This window comes from Ailuropoda melanoleuca, chromosome 10 (assembly GCF_002007445.2).
Source record: "Ailuropoda melanoleuca isolate Jingjing chromosome 10, ASM200744v2, whole genome shotgun sequence".
NCBI classification, from domain to species: Eukaryota; Metazoa; Chordata; class Mammalia; order Carnivora; family Ursidae; genus Ailuropoda; species Ailuropoda melanoleuca.
Genome location: NC_048227.1, coordinates 19,633,351 through 19,646,154, shown reverse-complemented (window position 1 = coordinate 19,646,154; position 12,804 = coordinate 19,633,351). Strand labels below are relative to the sequence as shown.

At 46.9% G+C, this 12,804-nt stretch overlaps 1 protein-coding gene and 1 long non-coding RNA gene across 2 annotated transcripts in view; both read right to left on the bottom strand.

Annotated features, from left to right (window-relative positions):
- The window catches only part of LOC117804154 (rho GTPase-activating protein 17-like), a 53,895-nt gene that overhangs the window by 18,414 nt on the left and 22,677 nt on the right, over positions 1-12,804 (bottom strand). The window lies entirely within an intron of this gene.
- LOC117804155 lies at positions 6,394-7,245 on the bottom strand. Its single transcript, XR_004628447.1, has 2 exons — positions 6,718-7,245; positions 6,394-6,542 (listed from the first exon to the last, which is right to left on the bottom strand). It is a non-coding gene; the product is annotated as an uncharacterized LOC117804155 (long non-coding RNA).

Below are 12,804 nucleotides of genomic sequence, written 5' to 3'. Positions count from 1 at the left end.
TGTGGAATCCGTTGCTAAGACAACAGCTACCTAACAAGGATCCTTACACTCTCTGTCCAAAGTTGTTCTTGATAACAGGAGACCTTTGATTATCCTTTTGTTGAGCAAAGTGGTGTTTGTGCTGTAGCCAACACCACCTGCTACACCTGGATCAACACTTCTGAGGGAGCTACAACTCACATCAGATCATGGGCAAGCCACATGGCTTAACAAGGTGACTCCGTCAGCAGGGTCTTTGACTTACTTGATTTGGATCGGTCTGGGTCTTGGGGACTATGGTTCTGAAGTGCACTCCAAACATTGAGAATTATCCTGTTTATGATAATCACAGACGTCTCCTTGGTGCATGGTATTCTCTCGAAAGCATTAAATGCATGTACACAACCACTAACCACCAAGCAAACCATCTCCCTAAGGCGGAGACATCTGAAATGCAATGAAGAGAATGACCAACTCAAAAACTATGAACCTGAAGTCATAACCTGTGACTATCATGGAGATTAAGCAAAAGGTCATGACATGTGACCACACAAAGGATCAACAAAAGCTCTGAGAACTACACACCAGTAGTGGAGAGTGGTCCTAATAACCGGAAAGTCCGGTCACATCGCTCAGTGATGCTGAAAGTCGGATCAAAAGCAGGAAATGGTTAAAAAGGAGACAGCAGACCTAAGATAGAGTCAGTAGTGCGAAACCTCACTGCATCCCTAATCTAACTGCAGTTCCAAACTCCCCAGGAATATAAACCAGTCAACATGAAATTACCTACAGCAGTCAAATTCACACAGACAGAAAGCAGAGATTACCAGAGGCTGGAAAGAGAGGATAATGGGGGGTTATTGTTTGGGGTACAGAGTGTATGTTTCAAGTGATAAAAAGTTCTACAAGTGGAGAGTGATGATGGTTATATAATAACACGAATGTGCTTAATGCCACTGACCTGCACACTTGAAAATGGTTAAAATGGTAGCATGTATGTTCTATATATTTTACGGCAATAAAAAAATCCATCATTCGGGGCGCCTGGGTGGCACAGCGGTTAAGCGTCTGCCTTCGGCTCAGGGCGTGATCCTGGCGTTCTGGGATCGAGCCCCACATCAGACTCCTCCGCTATGAGCCTGCTTCTTCCTCTCCCACTCCCCCTGCTTGTGCTCCCTGTCTCGCTGGCTGTCTCTATCTCTGTCAAATAAATAAATAAAATCTTTAAAAAAAAATCCATCATTCAATCACAAGCAGTTGAATGGATAAACAAATTTTAGTATATTCATACAATGAAATACAGTCAGCAATATAAAGAAACCATTTAAAGATTTAATTTACTCATTTATTTCTTTCTGAGAGAGTGAGAACCCAAGCAGGGGAGCAGCAGGGAGAGGAAGAAGTAGGCTCCCTGCTGAGCAAGGAGCCCATTGGGGGAAAGGAGCCCAATGTGGGACTTGATCCCAGGACCCTGACATCATGACCTGAACCGAAGGCAGACACTCAACTGACTCAGCCACCCGGGCATCCCATAAAGAAACCACCGATATGCCCACCAGCATGGGTAAGGCTCAAAGACATTACTCGTGAAAGAAACTTCACACAAAGGGTATGTGCCAGATGGCTCCATTTATGTGAAATTCTGGGATTTGGCTAAATCATTCCAAAGAGGAAATATCAGAAGGTGGTTACTTGGAAGGGAGGAGGGTATTGACTGAAAAGAGGCTTGCGTGAATTTTCTGGGGTGAAGGAAATGTATTACACTTCATTTTAGTGGTTGTGACCAATTGTCAAAAGTCGTCTCATTGAATTTGGGGATTTAAATGGAACAAGCATGGCAACACGCATATAGTTGTTGGGGCTGGGTGTTGGTTTCATGGGAGTTTGTTAGACTGTTCTCTCCACTACTGAGTGTGCTGGGAAGCCTTCGTAGAGAAAAAAGTTAAAATCTTTCCATGTATTTCCAGAAGGGAACAAATGCACACAGGCACACATATATGTACTGGGAGCATTCTTCCAGCTTTGGGGATCAGTTTTGTTTGGCAGATGAAAACTAACCTGTTAAATCACTTATGGTATTTAAAGAGCTATTTGGTTCCACTTAACTGCTACCTTAAATTAACTCCTGCCTGAGCCTAGAGAGATTATCGTCAGGGCCAGAGTGGAGGAAGAGGTGACAGTGGGCTTCCAGTGAGACGGATGGTTTCAAATGTGACCAGCGTAGGGAAAAGCACGCATCGTCCAGAATTCCCAGGTGGAAGGCAAAATCCAAAACCAGTGATGTCAGTGGCTTGTTTTCACTGCTTTCAACAATCCGTCCCCATTAAGTGAGGTTGTTTGAATTCCTTCCCAACTGTTCCCAAACAGAGAGGTTTGGAAATGAAGAGGACTTCAAATAATTGAGGCTGGCCTTCAACATCCACTCCCTACATATTTATTCAATATCTACTCTCCAGCAGGCACTGGCCAGGCACGAGGGATATATGGTAGTGGGTAACCCAGAGAAGGCACTGCCCTTACAAGGTCTATGGTTGAGCTGGGATGTCAGACATCCTCGATAACTAAGCACACAGTAATTGGTTCTTGCCTAAGTGCTCTAAGTGAGAAGTACAAACTGCTTAGGAGGGTGTCTCAGTCCATTTGAGCTGTTAGAACAAAATACCACAGACCACAGACTTGGTGACTTAGAAACCACAGAAATCGACTTCTCACAGCTCTGCGGACAGGATGTCCAAGATCAGGGTGCCAGCATGGTCGAGTGAGGGCCGTCTTCAGAGTCACAGACTTCTCAGTGTGTCCTCACAGGGTGGAAGGGGCTAGGTAGTTCTCTGGGGCCTCTTTGCTAAGAGCGCTAATGCCATTCATCAGGGCTCTGCCCTCAGGACCTAATCACCTCCCAAAGGCCCCACCTCTTAACACCACCACATTGGGCGTTAGGATTCTAAGATGTGAATGTGGGAGGTGGGCTGGGGGAGACAAACATTCAGACCACAGCAAAAGGCTTAACACAGAGGGACTCCATGTAGAACGGGAGCCATGAAAGGCTCCTTCGGGAAATGTCAGTGGTAAGTAGGGTCCAGATAAAGAGGCAGAAGAACGGTGCTGGAGGCAGAGGAACCCGCCTATGCAGACTTCCTGAGATGGGAAAAAGCATGGAGCATTCTAGAAACTGAAAACCTGCTGGAGCTGCTATGAAGGTGAGAGGAGTGTGAGATGAAGCAGGGCCCGATCACACAAGAAGCTTTTAGCCATTTCAGGGACTTGGAGTTTGTACGAGTCAGAAAGCTGCAGTCCAAAAAGATCAAAGTGATTTTCCCCAACTTCCTCCAATCCAGGTGAGACTGGAATTCAAAAATCATCAAAGTGAGCATTTATAAAGCACAGAACACTGGTCTACATGTCCCACAAGTAGTAATTCATTTCGTCCTCCAACAACCTTCTGGGGTATTATTATACCCTTTCTACAGATGCAGAAACTGAGCCACAAAGAGGCTAAATAACTTGTCCAAGATCAGCAGAACTAGGATGAAGACGCTGGAAGATTTGCTGCCAAGCCTTACCTCCTCCTCACTCTGCTGTCCTGCCTCTCAAATCAAAGTCCCTACGACACCTTTACTGAGGAACCACCACGTGCCAAGCACTGGTCTTGGCCCTGAGATAAAGAAGTGAATAAAACAAAGTTCCCACTCTCGCGGAGCTTTCTTGCGGTTGTAGGGGGAGACAGTGACAAACACCTAAGTGTATAATATGCCGGAAGGTTCTGTGGTTGTGCAGGGAAATAAACTATGGAAGTGGCTAGAACCTGACTGGGGGCTCTTGGATAAGGAGATATTTGAACAGAGACTAAATGAAGTCTTGAGGGCATGTAGGAGAAGAATATCCCAGGAAGAGGCAACAGCATACAGACCCTGAGCCAGGAAGCTCCTTAGGAAATTCAAGGACCTCCCAAGAAGGACCCAAGACTGGAGGAGTGAGGGGGACCTGCAGTCAGAAGGTATCAGGAGTCAGAGGAGGTGCAGCCTTGCAGGTCAAGGTGGGCACTTGGGATTTTCTCTTGTATGGGTGAGGAGCCTGGGGGCAGTAAGCAGAGAAGGGATGGGATATGCCATTTTTTAGAAGACTCATTCTGCCTTTAGGGAGTGGAGGTGGAAGCAGGGAGACCCTTTTGAAGACGACTGTAATGATCTAGGGATTTGTCATGATGGCCTGGACCAGGCAATGATGACAGGGAGGATGAGAAGTGGTCAGATTCTGGACATGTTTGAAGGGGAAGCCAATAGGATTTGCTGACACTGAACATGGGTGTGAGAGGAGAGCACAAGGCATTTGGCTTCATCATCAACAAGAGGGAGCTGCCTGGAATCTAGAGAGAGGAGAGGAGAGGAGGGAAAGGGGGGAAGAGGAGGGGAAAGAGAGCTCACTCGAGGAGAGTGAGGTCTTCCTCCTGACTCGGGGAGGTCTGGCAGGGTGGAGGAAGGAGACTGAATGGGTCTCCTCACCCACTGGAGGTACATATACAGTGTGTCAGGTCAAGGCTGGAAATGGGCTGGATGAAGAAAAAGGATTAGGACTGGTCAGAGAGGATGAAGAGGGGGTGGTCTGTAGGAATCCTGGAGCCAATGTGCCTTGCACGGTTTTTCACCTGGGTCATTTAAAGTGGCTGGGGTACCGAATATTTGGCATTCAGCACTGAAGGACGGGGAAGGCACAGGGAAGCCCAGGAGAGAACATCCCGGCAACCACACAGGTCGAGGTGCAGAGCAAGGCATGGCCTTGACACACAGACGGGACTGTCACTGCCTCCACTGACCATCAGGCCAGGTTTCCAGGGTCCCATTTTCAGCACTGCCCAGAAAGTGAGCAGGGGGACAAGGAACACAGAGTCCTTTTGCTGGAGTTTTCCAGGAAGACACATTAAGCCTAATGGAGATAAACTGGTGATCCGGCAGTGACCACAAGCCACCCCTTCATGGCTCGGCTGTTTCGATGGTACAATCGTGGATGGGGGCTGCCCAAGTACAATCTGGGGGGGACACTATTCAGTTCAGTGACGTCTCAAGACCTTGTTCAGACACGGTGATTCTGAGAAAACGATTCAGACAGTCCCCCCTCACTGTGGCTCCGTACACTCCTCACCACTCAGCCTGGCCACCCAAACGGCCACCTCAGGCTAGACCTCAGGCTCTGGTGGAGCTGGGAGGGGGCAGGACACACCAGTGCTTAGGAAAGTCATTCTGGACGCTGACTACTGGATTGGAAAAGCTGCTCTCCCACTTGCTAGTGTGTGACTGTGTGCAGCTCCTGGGCTGCCCTTTGCCTCATGCTCTGGAGTGAGGGTCACAGTGGCTCCTCCTGGGGTGCTTGTGAAATCAAGTGAGTTCATCCATGTAAAGTGTGTAAAACAGTCCTTGGCTGTACTAAGTGCTCAGTGAAAGACCAGAGAGACATAGGTACTCCCACGGTTGTGGCAGCATTCTTCACAACAGCCAAGATATGGAAACAAACTAAGTGTCCATCATGGACGAGTGAACAAAGATGTAGTGGACAGTTACAATGGACTACTTTCCAGCCATGAGAAAGAAGGAAGTTCTGCCATTTACAACAACAAGGACAGAACTTGAGGACACTACGCTAAGTAAGATAAGTCAGACAGAAAGACAAATACCGTACGGTACCTTTTTTTTTTTTTTAAGATTTTATTTATTTGGAGAGAGAGAGAGAGAGAGAACATGTGCAAGTCGGGGGAAGGGCAGAGGGAGCGGGCAAGAGAGAATCTCAAGCAGACTCTACACTGAGCTTGAAGCCCAATGCAGGGCTCAGTCTCACGACCCTGAGATCATGACCTGACCCGAAATCAAGAGTTAGACGCTTAACCAACTGAGCCAGCCAGGCGCCCTCAAACGGTACCCCTATATGTGGCATCTAAAAAAAAAAACTTGCAAAAACAGAGTAAAATGGTGGTTTACCAAGGGCTGGGGGTGGAATGGGAGAAGCGCTGAAGGCACATATTTGTAACTGAAGGATAAACAAGTCCCGGAGACCTAATACACAGTTCAGTGATTATAAGCAACAACTACATCAGAAACATTGCACTTGCCAGAGACTAGATCTTAATGGTTTCCAACACTAGAAGAAATAAGACTTGCGTAACATGTAAAGGTGTGAACGAACAGTACGACAACTGTATTGCAATACAAAACCATCCAGTCACCTTAAACTCACACAATGTTCTATGTCAAATATAACTCAGTAAAAATTATAAATAAATAACCGGTAGCTGTTATTATACGATTCTGCATCCACAGGGCTGAGCGTATAGCCTGGTTCATGACCTGAGTTCTATAAATAATTGTTCAATATACTTTGATGTCAACACCATCCCCACCACAACCACCACCATCATCATCACTAAGCCCTTACCATTCCAGTTCCTTGTGAAGCATTTTACAGACCCTTGAGTTTCTTGGCTTGTGGTGAAGGAAAAATTCTAAAAACATATGTCCAGCACCACTTTTTCTCAGAGACTCAGCACTTTTAGAAGCACACTTTGGTCTGGCAGGTGGCTATGGACAGTGGGCAAAGCAAAGGAGAAAGGAAGAATGAACTGGGAGAAAAGGTTTTCCTGAGCACAAGAGCTGAGACTTTTAATGTGTCAGGAATTGTCTATGTCCATATGGCACCTTTGTCTTTTTACATGGGAGCTAAGGTTTTGTTAGTCAATAAGTCAATTACTTTTACCTCAGGGGTGACGGTCCTTCCTTTCTCCCTTCTTCTTTCCTTCATTTCTTCCTTCTTCTCTCCTTTTTTTTTCTTCCTTCCTTTTCTTCTTTCCTTCCTTCCAAAGGAGAAAGACCAAGAGTTGATGAGCTATGAGATATGGAATGAGGCCAATACACACACAAACCAGTACAGCAAACACTTAGCTTAACAACAACCAATTCCCTGAGAGCCAGTTTGCTAAATTTCCCATTGAGCAATCAACTTTTTCCTGAATTCACCTAAACCCCTGAGATACAGCTGAAGATTGAAAAAATACAGACAAACAGAGGTAACAGGGCCCTTGCAGAATGTAAGGCATCAAGCACTGCTTAGAGAGTTGTTCAAACATGGTACCTATGGCTGAGAGAGAAGTGGGGGAGGGGGGCTGGGTTTCCTCGACAGATCCAAAGAAAAACGGGCACTTGAGGTTTTAATTAGGAAGGACTATAGGGACGCCTCAGTGGCTCAGTCCATTAAGCACACGCCCCTGGCTCAGGTCATGACCCCAGGGTCCTGGGATAGGGCCCCGCGTCTAGCTCCCTGCTCAATGGAGAGCCTGCTTCTCCCTCCCCCTGCTTCTGCGCTCTCGCTCTCTCTCATGCAAATAAATAAAATCTTTAAGAAAAATAGGAAGGACTATAAAGGGAAGAAGAAAACCTCAAGCAAGACCTGGAGACTGGATGCTCCCTCAGAACACACCCAATTGTGGCAGGAAGACCAGCATGAATAACCTAGACAAGTCCCACGCTATGGAAAAACAGGCAGGCAACAATACATAGACGGATCTTTCCCCAGAATGAGGGGGGCAGAGGGTCACAACCTCTACATGGGAGATTTTCTCCAACTGAGTTTAAATTCATGTTTCTTACATTCTACACAAGTGCTATAAAGTAACCTAGCATCCCAGCAAAGCATAAACTATGGACATTGTCTTCTTTTTCCTATTTTCTGTGTTTCCTTCTTCCCCAGATAACACTAAGTCTGTTAATTGGCCCCCACCAATGGAGACATGAAGCCTAGTGGTTAAGAGTGTGGCCTCAATGGAGTGCCTGGCTGGCTCAGTTGGTGAGGCATCCGACTCTTGGTTTCAACTCACGTCATGACTTAAGGTCCTGAGATCGAGCCCTACGTTGAGCTCCATGCTCAGCAGGGAGTCGGCTTGAGATTCTCTCTCTCTCCATCTGTACCTCTCCCCACTTGCTCGCTCTCTCTATATAAAATAAATCTTTAAAAAAAAGAAAAAAGAGTATGGACTCAAGAGACAACCTATATGTGCTCTTGGTCAAATCATGTCATCTTTCTGTGCCTCGATATCCTCATCTATAGAATGGGAATACAGTAATAAGAGCACCAACTTCATAGAACAGTTGTGAGCATTAAACAAATTAATATTTAAACTCCCTAGAACAGGGGCAACTGGGTGGCTCAGTTGGGTAAGCATCTGACTCTTGGTTTCGGCTCAGGTCATGATCTCAGGGTTGCGAGATCGAGTCCTACACTGGGCTCTGTGCTCAGCGAGGTGTCTGCTTGGGATTCTCTCCCTCTCCCTCTGCCCCTCCCACCAGTGCTCTCTCTCTGTCTCTCTCTAAAATGGATAAGTACATAAAATCTGAAGTCCTTAGAACAGTCCTTGGCTCATATGAAGTGATCAACAAATGACAGCAATGGTCACCACTACGAGTAGAAGCGGTACTAGTGGCAGCGGTGGTGGGGGTGGTACTGCTGCGACTACTATCATTACCTAATTGCTATCCACACAGTCAAATCAAACTACCCAGACTAACACAAAGACGTGTAAAAATTGGGAAGAGTAGTATGTCAGCTTTTAACTTCTGCATATTCTGGAAAGAGAAAGTGACTTAGCTAGGGAGGAGTTACATGGTTTCCATTTGGGACAAAGTACATCACAAGAAACCTAAGTTAGACAATATCACTGGGTATAATTTGAGGTGGGCCTTGAGCAGAGTGAATTTTCAGCCTCTTCATGTGGAAAGCCTTCACTGAATGAATGAGTGAGTGGTCAAGATCCATTTCAGAGAATCCTGGTGGGCAAGAGCTGAACCACACATTCAAATGATTCCAGGAAAACACACAAGGATGTGTTAGGATGGAATTCTCCTGCAAGTAGAAGCAGAACTGCCTAGTTCTGCCTCTGAGCCTCCCCCGAGGAGGAGAACTATACTCCAAGCGACTGCTGGGTTAGCCTGTTAATACAATCATAGAGAAGAACAAATCTAGACAATGTTTCCAGTGAGAGTTTCTTCCCCACTCTGCTCACAAATCTGGACTCTTCTTCAAGGGAGAAGAGAGCTCCTGCTCTTCTGTACCCATCATCTGTGGGTCACCCAATCTGAGAAGTGGAGAAATGGCTCATCTAATCTTCACTGGGCCAAGTGCAGCTGCAGGTCACTACACTGAAAGGCAAACGGGCTTTCGTCTGTTTTATGCGATAGACCCAGCAGACTGCTCCTAGCAGTGCTTTCTCTCCACTTTCTCCTCCTCGTCTGCAAGATGGAGACAGGGTCTTACTTGTCAGAGTAGGCTGGATGATATTCTAGCCTCAGTGGAGAGAGGCACAGACATTCCCTCTTCCTGTTCTTTTCTCCCTCGCCTCCATGTGGCCAGCTCCCAGGCAGAAGTGAAAGCCAGCCTCCAAGCTGGCCAGCTCTGCCTGCACCCAGTGTGGTAGACAGTCCACCATTCCCATCCGGGCCATACTCTGTGACCCATGCCTCCTCCCCTGCCCACCTCTCGCCCTCCCAACTGTCCTCTGGCTCTCGTTCATGGTATGTAGAAACGCATTGTTCAGAAACCCTTGCAGGAAAGTAGAGATGAGTGAGAGCGTCTGCTTACCCAGAAATCTTTACATCGGAGGGCTGATGGGAGGGTAGGATGATATTAACGACATAAGGCGCGGAGATGCTCAATAAGTGGTACCCATTTCCCCTCCACAGGACTTAGGACCACTGTCATATTAGGAAATACTGATCCCATTATGTGCTTCATGTGTGTCTCCCCTGCCAGATTTGGGCTATATGAGAGCAGGAAGCATCTCTGCCTGTCTGTCACTGTCCCGAGTTCCCACCACCGTGGGTGCTCAAGAAATGGTGGTGCTTGGACACGTAACTAAAATGAGGACGTGAGCACCTACTTCTAGCAACTCTGGCAGCAGGACAGGAGATCACACGCGGGAGATGGCATTGTAAGCCACTGAATGCCTCGGAAACAAGAAAAATGGTTATCGCCATCGTCTGTGAGGTGCAGAGGGGATCACAGACCCCTGGGTGGGACAGGGGTGAGAAAGAAGAGAATCAGAACTGGGGCAAAGAGCTGAAGGGATGCCAGGAGCCATCAGGAGGTGGCCTGAGGGAATGGAAGGAGGAATGACAGAGAGAGTGGTGTCATGGCTTGTAGAAAATATCCAGGCCCGAAGCAGGGACTGAGCATCAATCCATCTGTGCCAACCATGAAGCTGGCACGTTTGTGCATCTTTCTCTCCTGAACACTGACCTTCCTCAGAAGGATCTTTTCATTCATGCACTCATTCTTTCTTTCATTCATTCATTCATTCATTCATTCATTCATTCATTCAATAAATACGTACTGGTTTCCCACAGAGTGTACTTTACTGAGCACTTAGGAATTTCACTTCAAAGTGCAGTGAATATAGCAATAAATGAAACAGACCAAGTTCCATTCTAGGGAACTTACATGCCAGTGGAGATGGACAAATAGTAAGTAAATAAGCCCTTACGGATATCATGTCCATTATAAGTGCCATGAAAGAAAATGAAACTGCAGAAAGATATAGGGAATGATGGGAATTGGGGCTATGTTACTGAGAGAGGTCAGAAAAAGACCTCTCTCAAGAGACACAAGCTCTGAGGAAACGGGATGGAACAGCATTCCGAACAGATGGAACAGCAGGTGTAAAGGCTCTTGAGTGGGAGTATGGCTGAAGGATTTGGCAGGGATGGAGTGAGCAAGGCAGACTAGGAGGTGAGATCAGAGAGGTGGTGGGACACCTGATCCTGTGGGGTCTCATTCTCCATGACAAGGAGCAGTAAGAGGAGTGCGATTATCTGACAGTCATTAACAGATCACTCCAGCTGCCTTGTGGGGAAAGACGGAGGGCAAGAGTGGCCGGAGGAGGCCACTGAAGCGAGGGGATTGGTGTTGTCGAGCTGAGGGATGATGGTGCCTGGGACCAGGGTGTGATGGAAGAGCTGTGCAGTCCCTGAAATGAGGCTTTTTTCTACCTGCGAGGGCACTGGATGTGTATCAGAAAGCAGAGGTGGAACTAAAGGGGACCCTGAACCTCAGCTGGTCTAAGCACCGTCATCTGAAATCACACAGGCACACGCTAGGCAGAACCTGGCACAAACCCCCAGTTCAACATCCTTCTACCTCGTGGCTCCTGTTTGGTCACTGTCACTATCCCTCTATTTCTGTGGCTTTGGAGAAACAGATCCACCAAGAGCTACTGCACTTTAGAGGCTGAGAGTAAAATTAAGAACAACTTGCTTTTCATTTATCATTTCTGCATTATACACCACCTACGTCCCAAAAGGATTTGACACAGCTCACAGTAACAATCATCTTTAAACCGTCTGCACAGCCACTGAAAAACATGTTTTCAGAGAATGCTTAAGGGCACAAGGACATGTGCAAAACACAATGTTAAGTGAAAAAGCTAGGACATGACACTTTATTTGCCATCATATTGTTACATAATATAAACATAGAGGAGAGAAAGAAAAAAGAGAGGGACAGAGTGGGGAAAAGGAAGGCAGAGGAAAAGAAGTGGATAGAAAGGGGAGGGGAAGGAAAAATAAATCAGAAAGAAACATTAACAGTAGTTATTTCCCTTCTTAAAACTGTCTAGAGAGACCTCATTGTTAATAACATGGTTCCCTGAGATGTTGTAACTAAGGGGATTTGGAAGGGTAGGAACATCTTTTTAATGTTAATCGTTATACATGTGTAGATCAAATGTGTATTTTCAAAACATAGCTAACACATCGAAACCACGTGCCAGCACAATCTCATTTGTCCCTTCAGATCCATTCTCCACTCCCCTCTGCCCTGCTCTGTGCAGAAGAGGCTCCTTCATCCTCTAGCCTTTGGCTGGTTGGAGCGAACAGGGACTCCAGTGAAAAACCAGAGGGCAGAAGAGAGAGGGGTGAGGGTATTCCCTCCCCGCGCCCCCCGGCCTTCCTGCCTCAGCCCAGCTCTGGACCCACCGTGTCTCTCAGCTGCCTCCCAGGGCTCCAGCTGTCCTTGGGTCCCACTAATACTGTCTGCTTTCCTCTCTGCTAGTTCCTAGTGTTTCGCTGTCCTTTGCTGTTTCTCTCCACCCAGCCCTCAACTCAACCGCAGTCCCTTTCTTAAACTCTCTTCAGTACCTCTTAGAGTTTAATGTGCAGAAGAATCACCTGGAAGGCTTGTGAAAATACAGATTCCTGCTCAACCCCCCATCACCACCCCCAACCTGAAACTCTGATTCTGTAGGTCTGGGCAGGGCCTGAGAAGTCTGGTTTCACAGGAGACGCCACACTTGGAGGAACAGTCCGTTGCTTTAACTCTTTGGATGTGTTGTCTACTTCCCGCCTACTCCTGCTTGAGCAGAGCAATCAAAGAGAAGTTTCTGTGGTGGTGGAAGTGCTCTACCATACCCGGCACTCTCCAACGGGGCAGCCGTATGGGGCGTGTAAGTACGCACTGCGTGTTATACGCAAACAATGAATCATGGAACACACATCAAAAACTAATGATGGACTGTATGGTGCGTAACATCGTAAAAAAAATGAAAGTGGGAATGGGAATGATAGCACCTATAACATAGGGTGGTTATGAATACTTGGGAAAACCTGGAATTAACTTATGGTNTACTTGGGAAAACCTGGAATTAACTTATGGTGACTATGTGAGAAGATAGGGGATATAAACTTGTTTCCCTTTTTCCCTTTCTTCCCTCTCAGCCCCGCCAAACATATCCCAGCAGGTCAGCATTTGCTACAATGCGGTAGACAGACAGGGTGGAAGGAAGCAAGGGCTGAGGTTCTT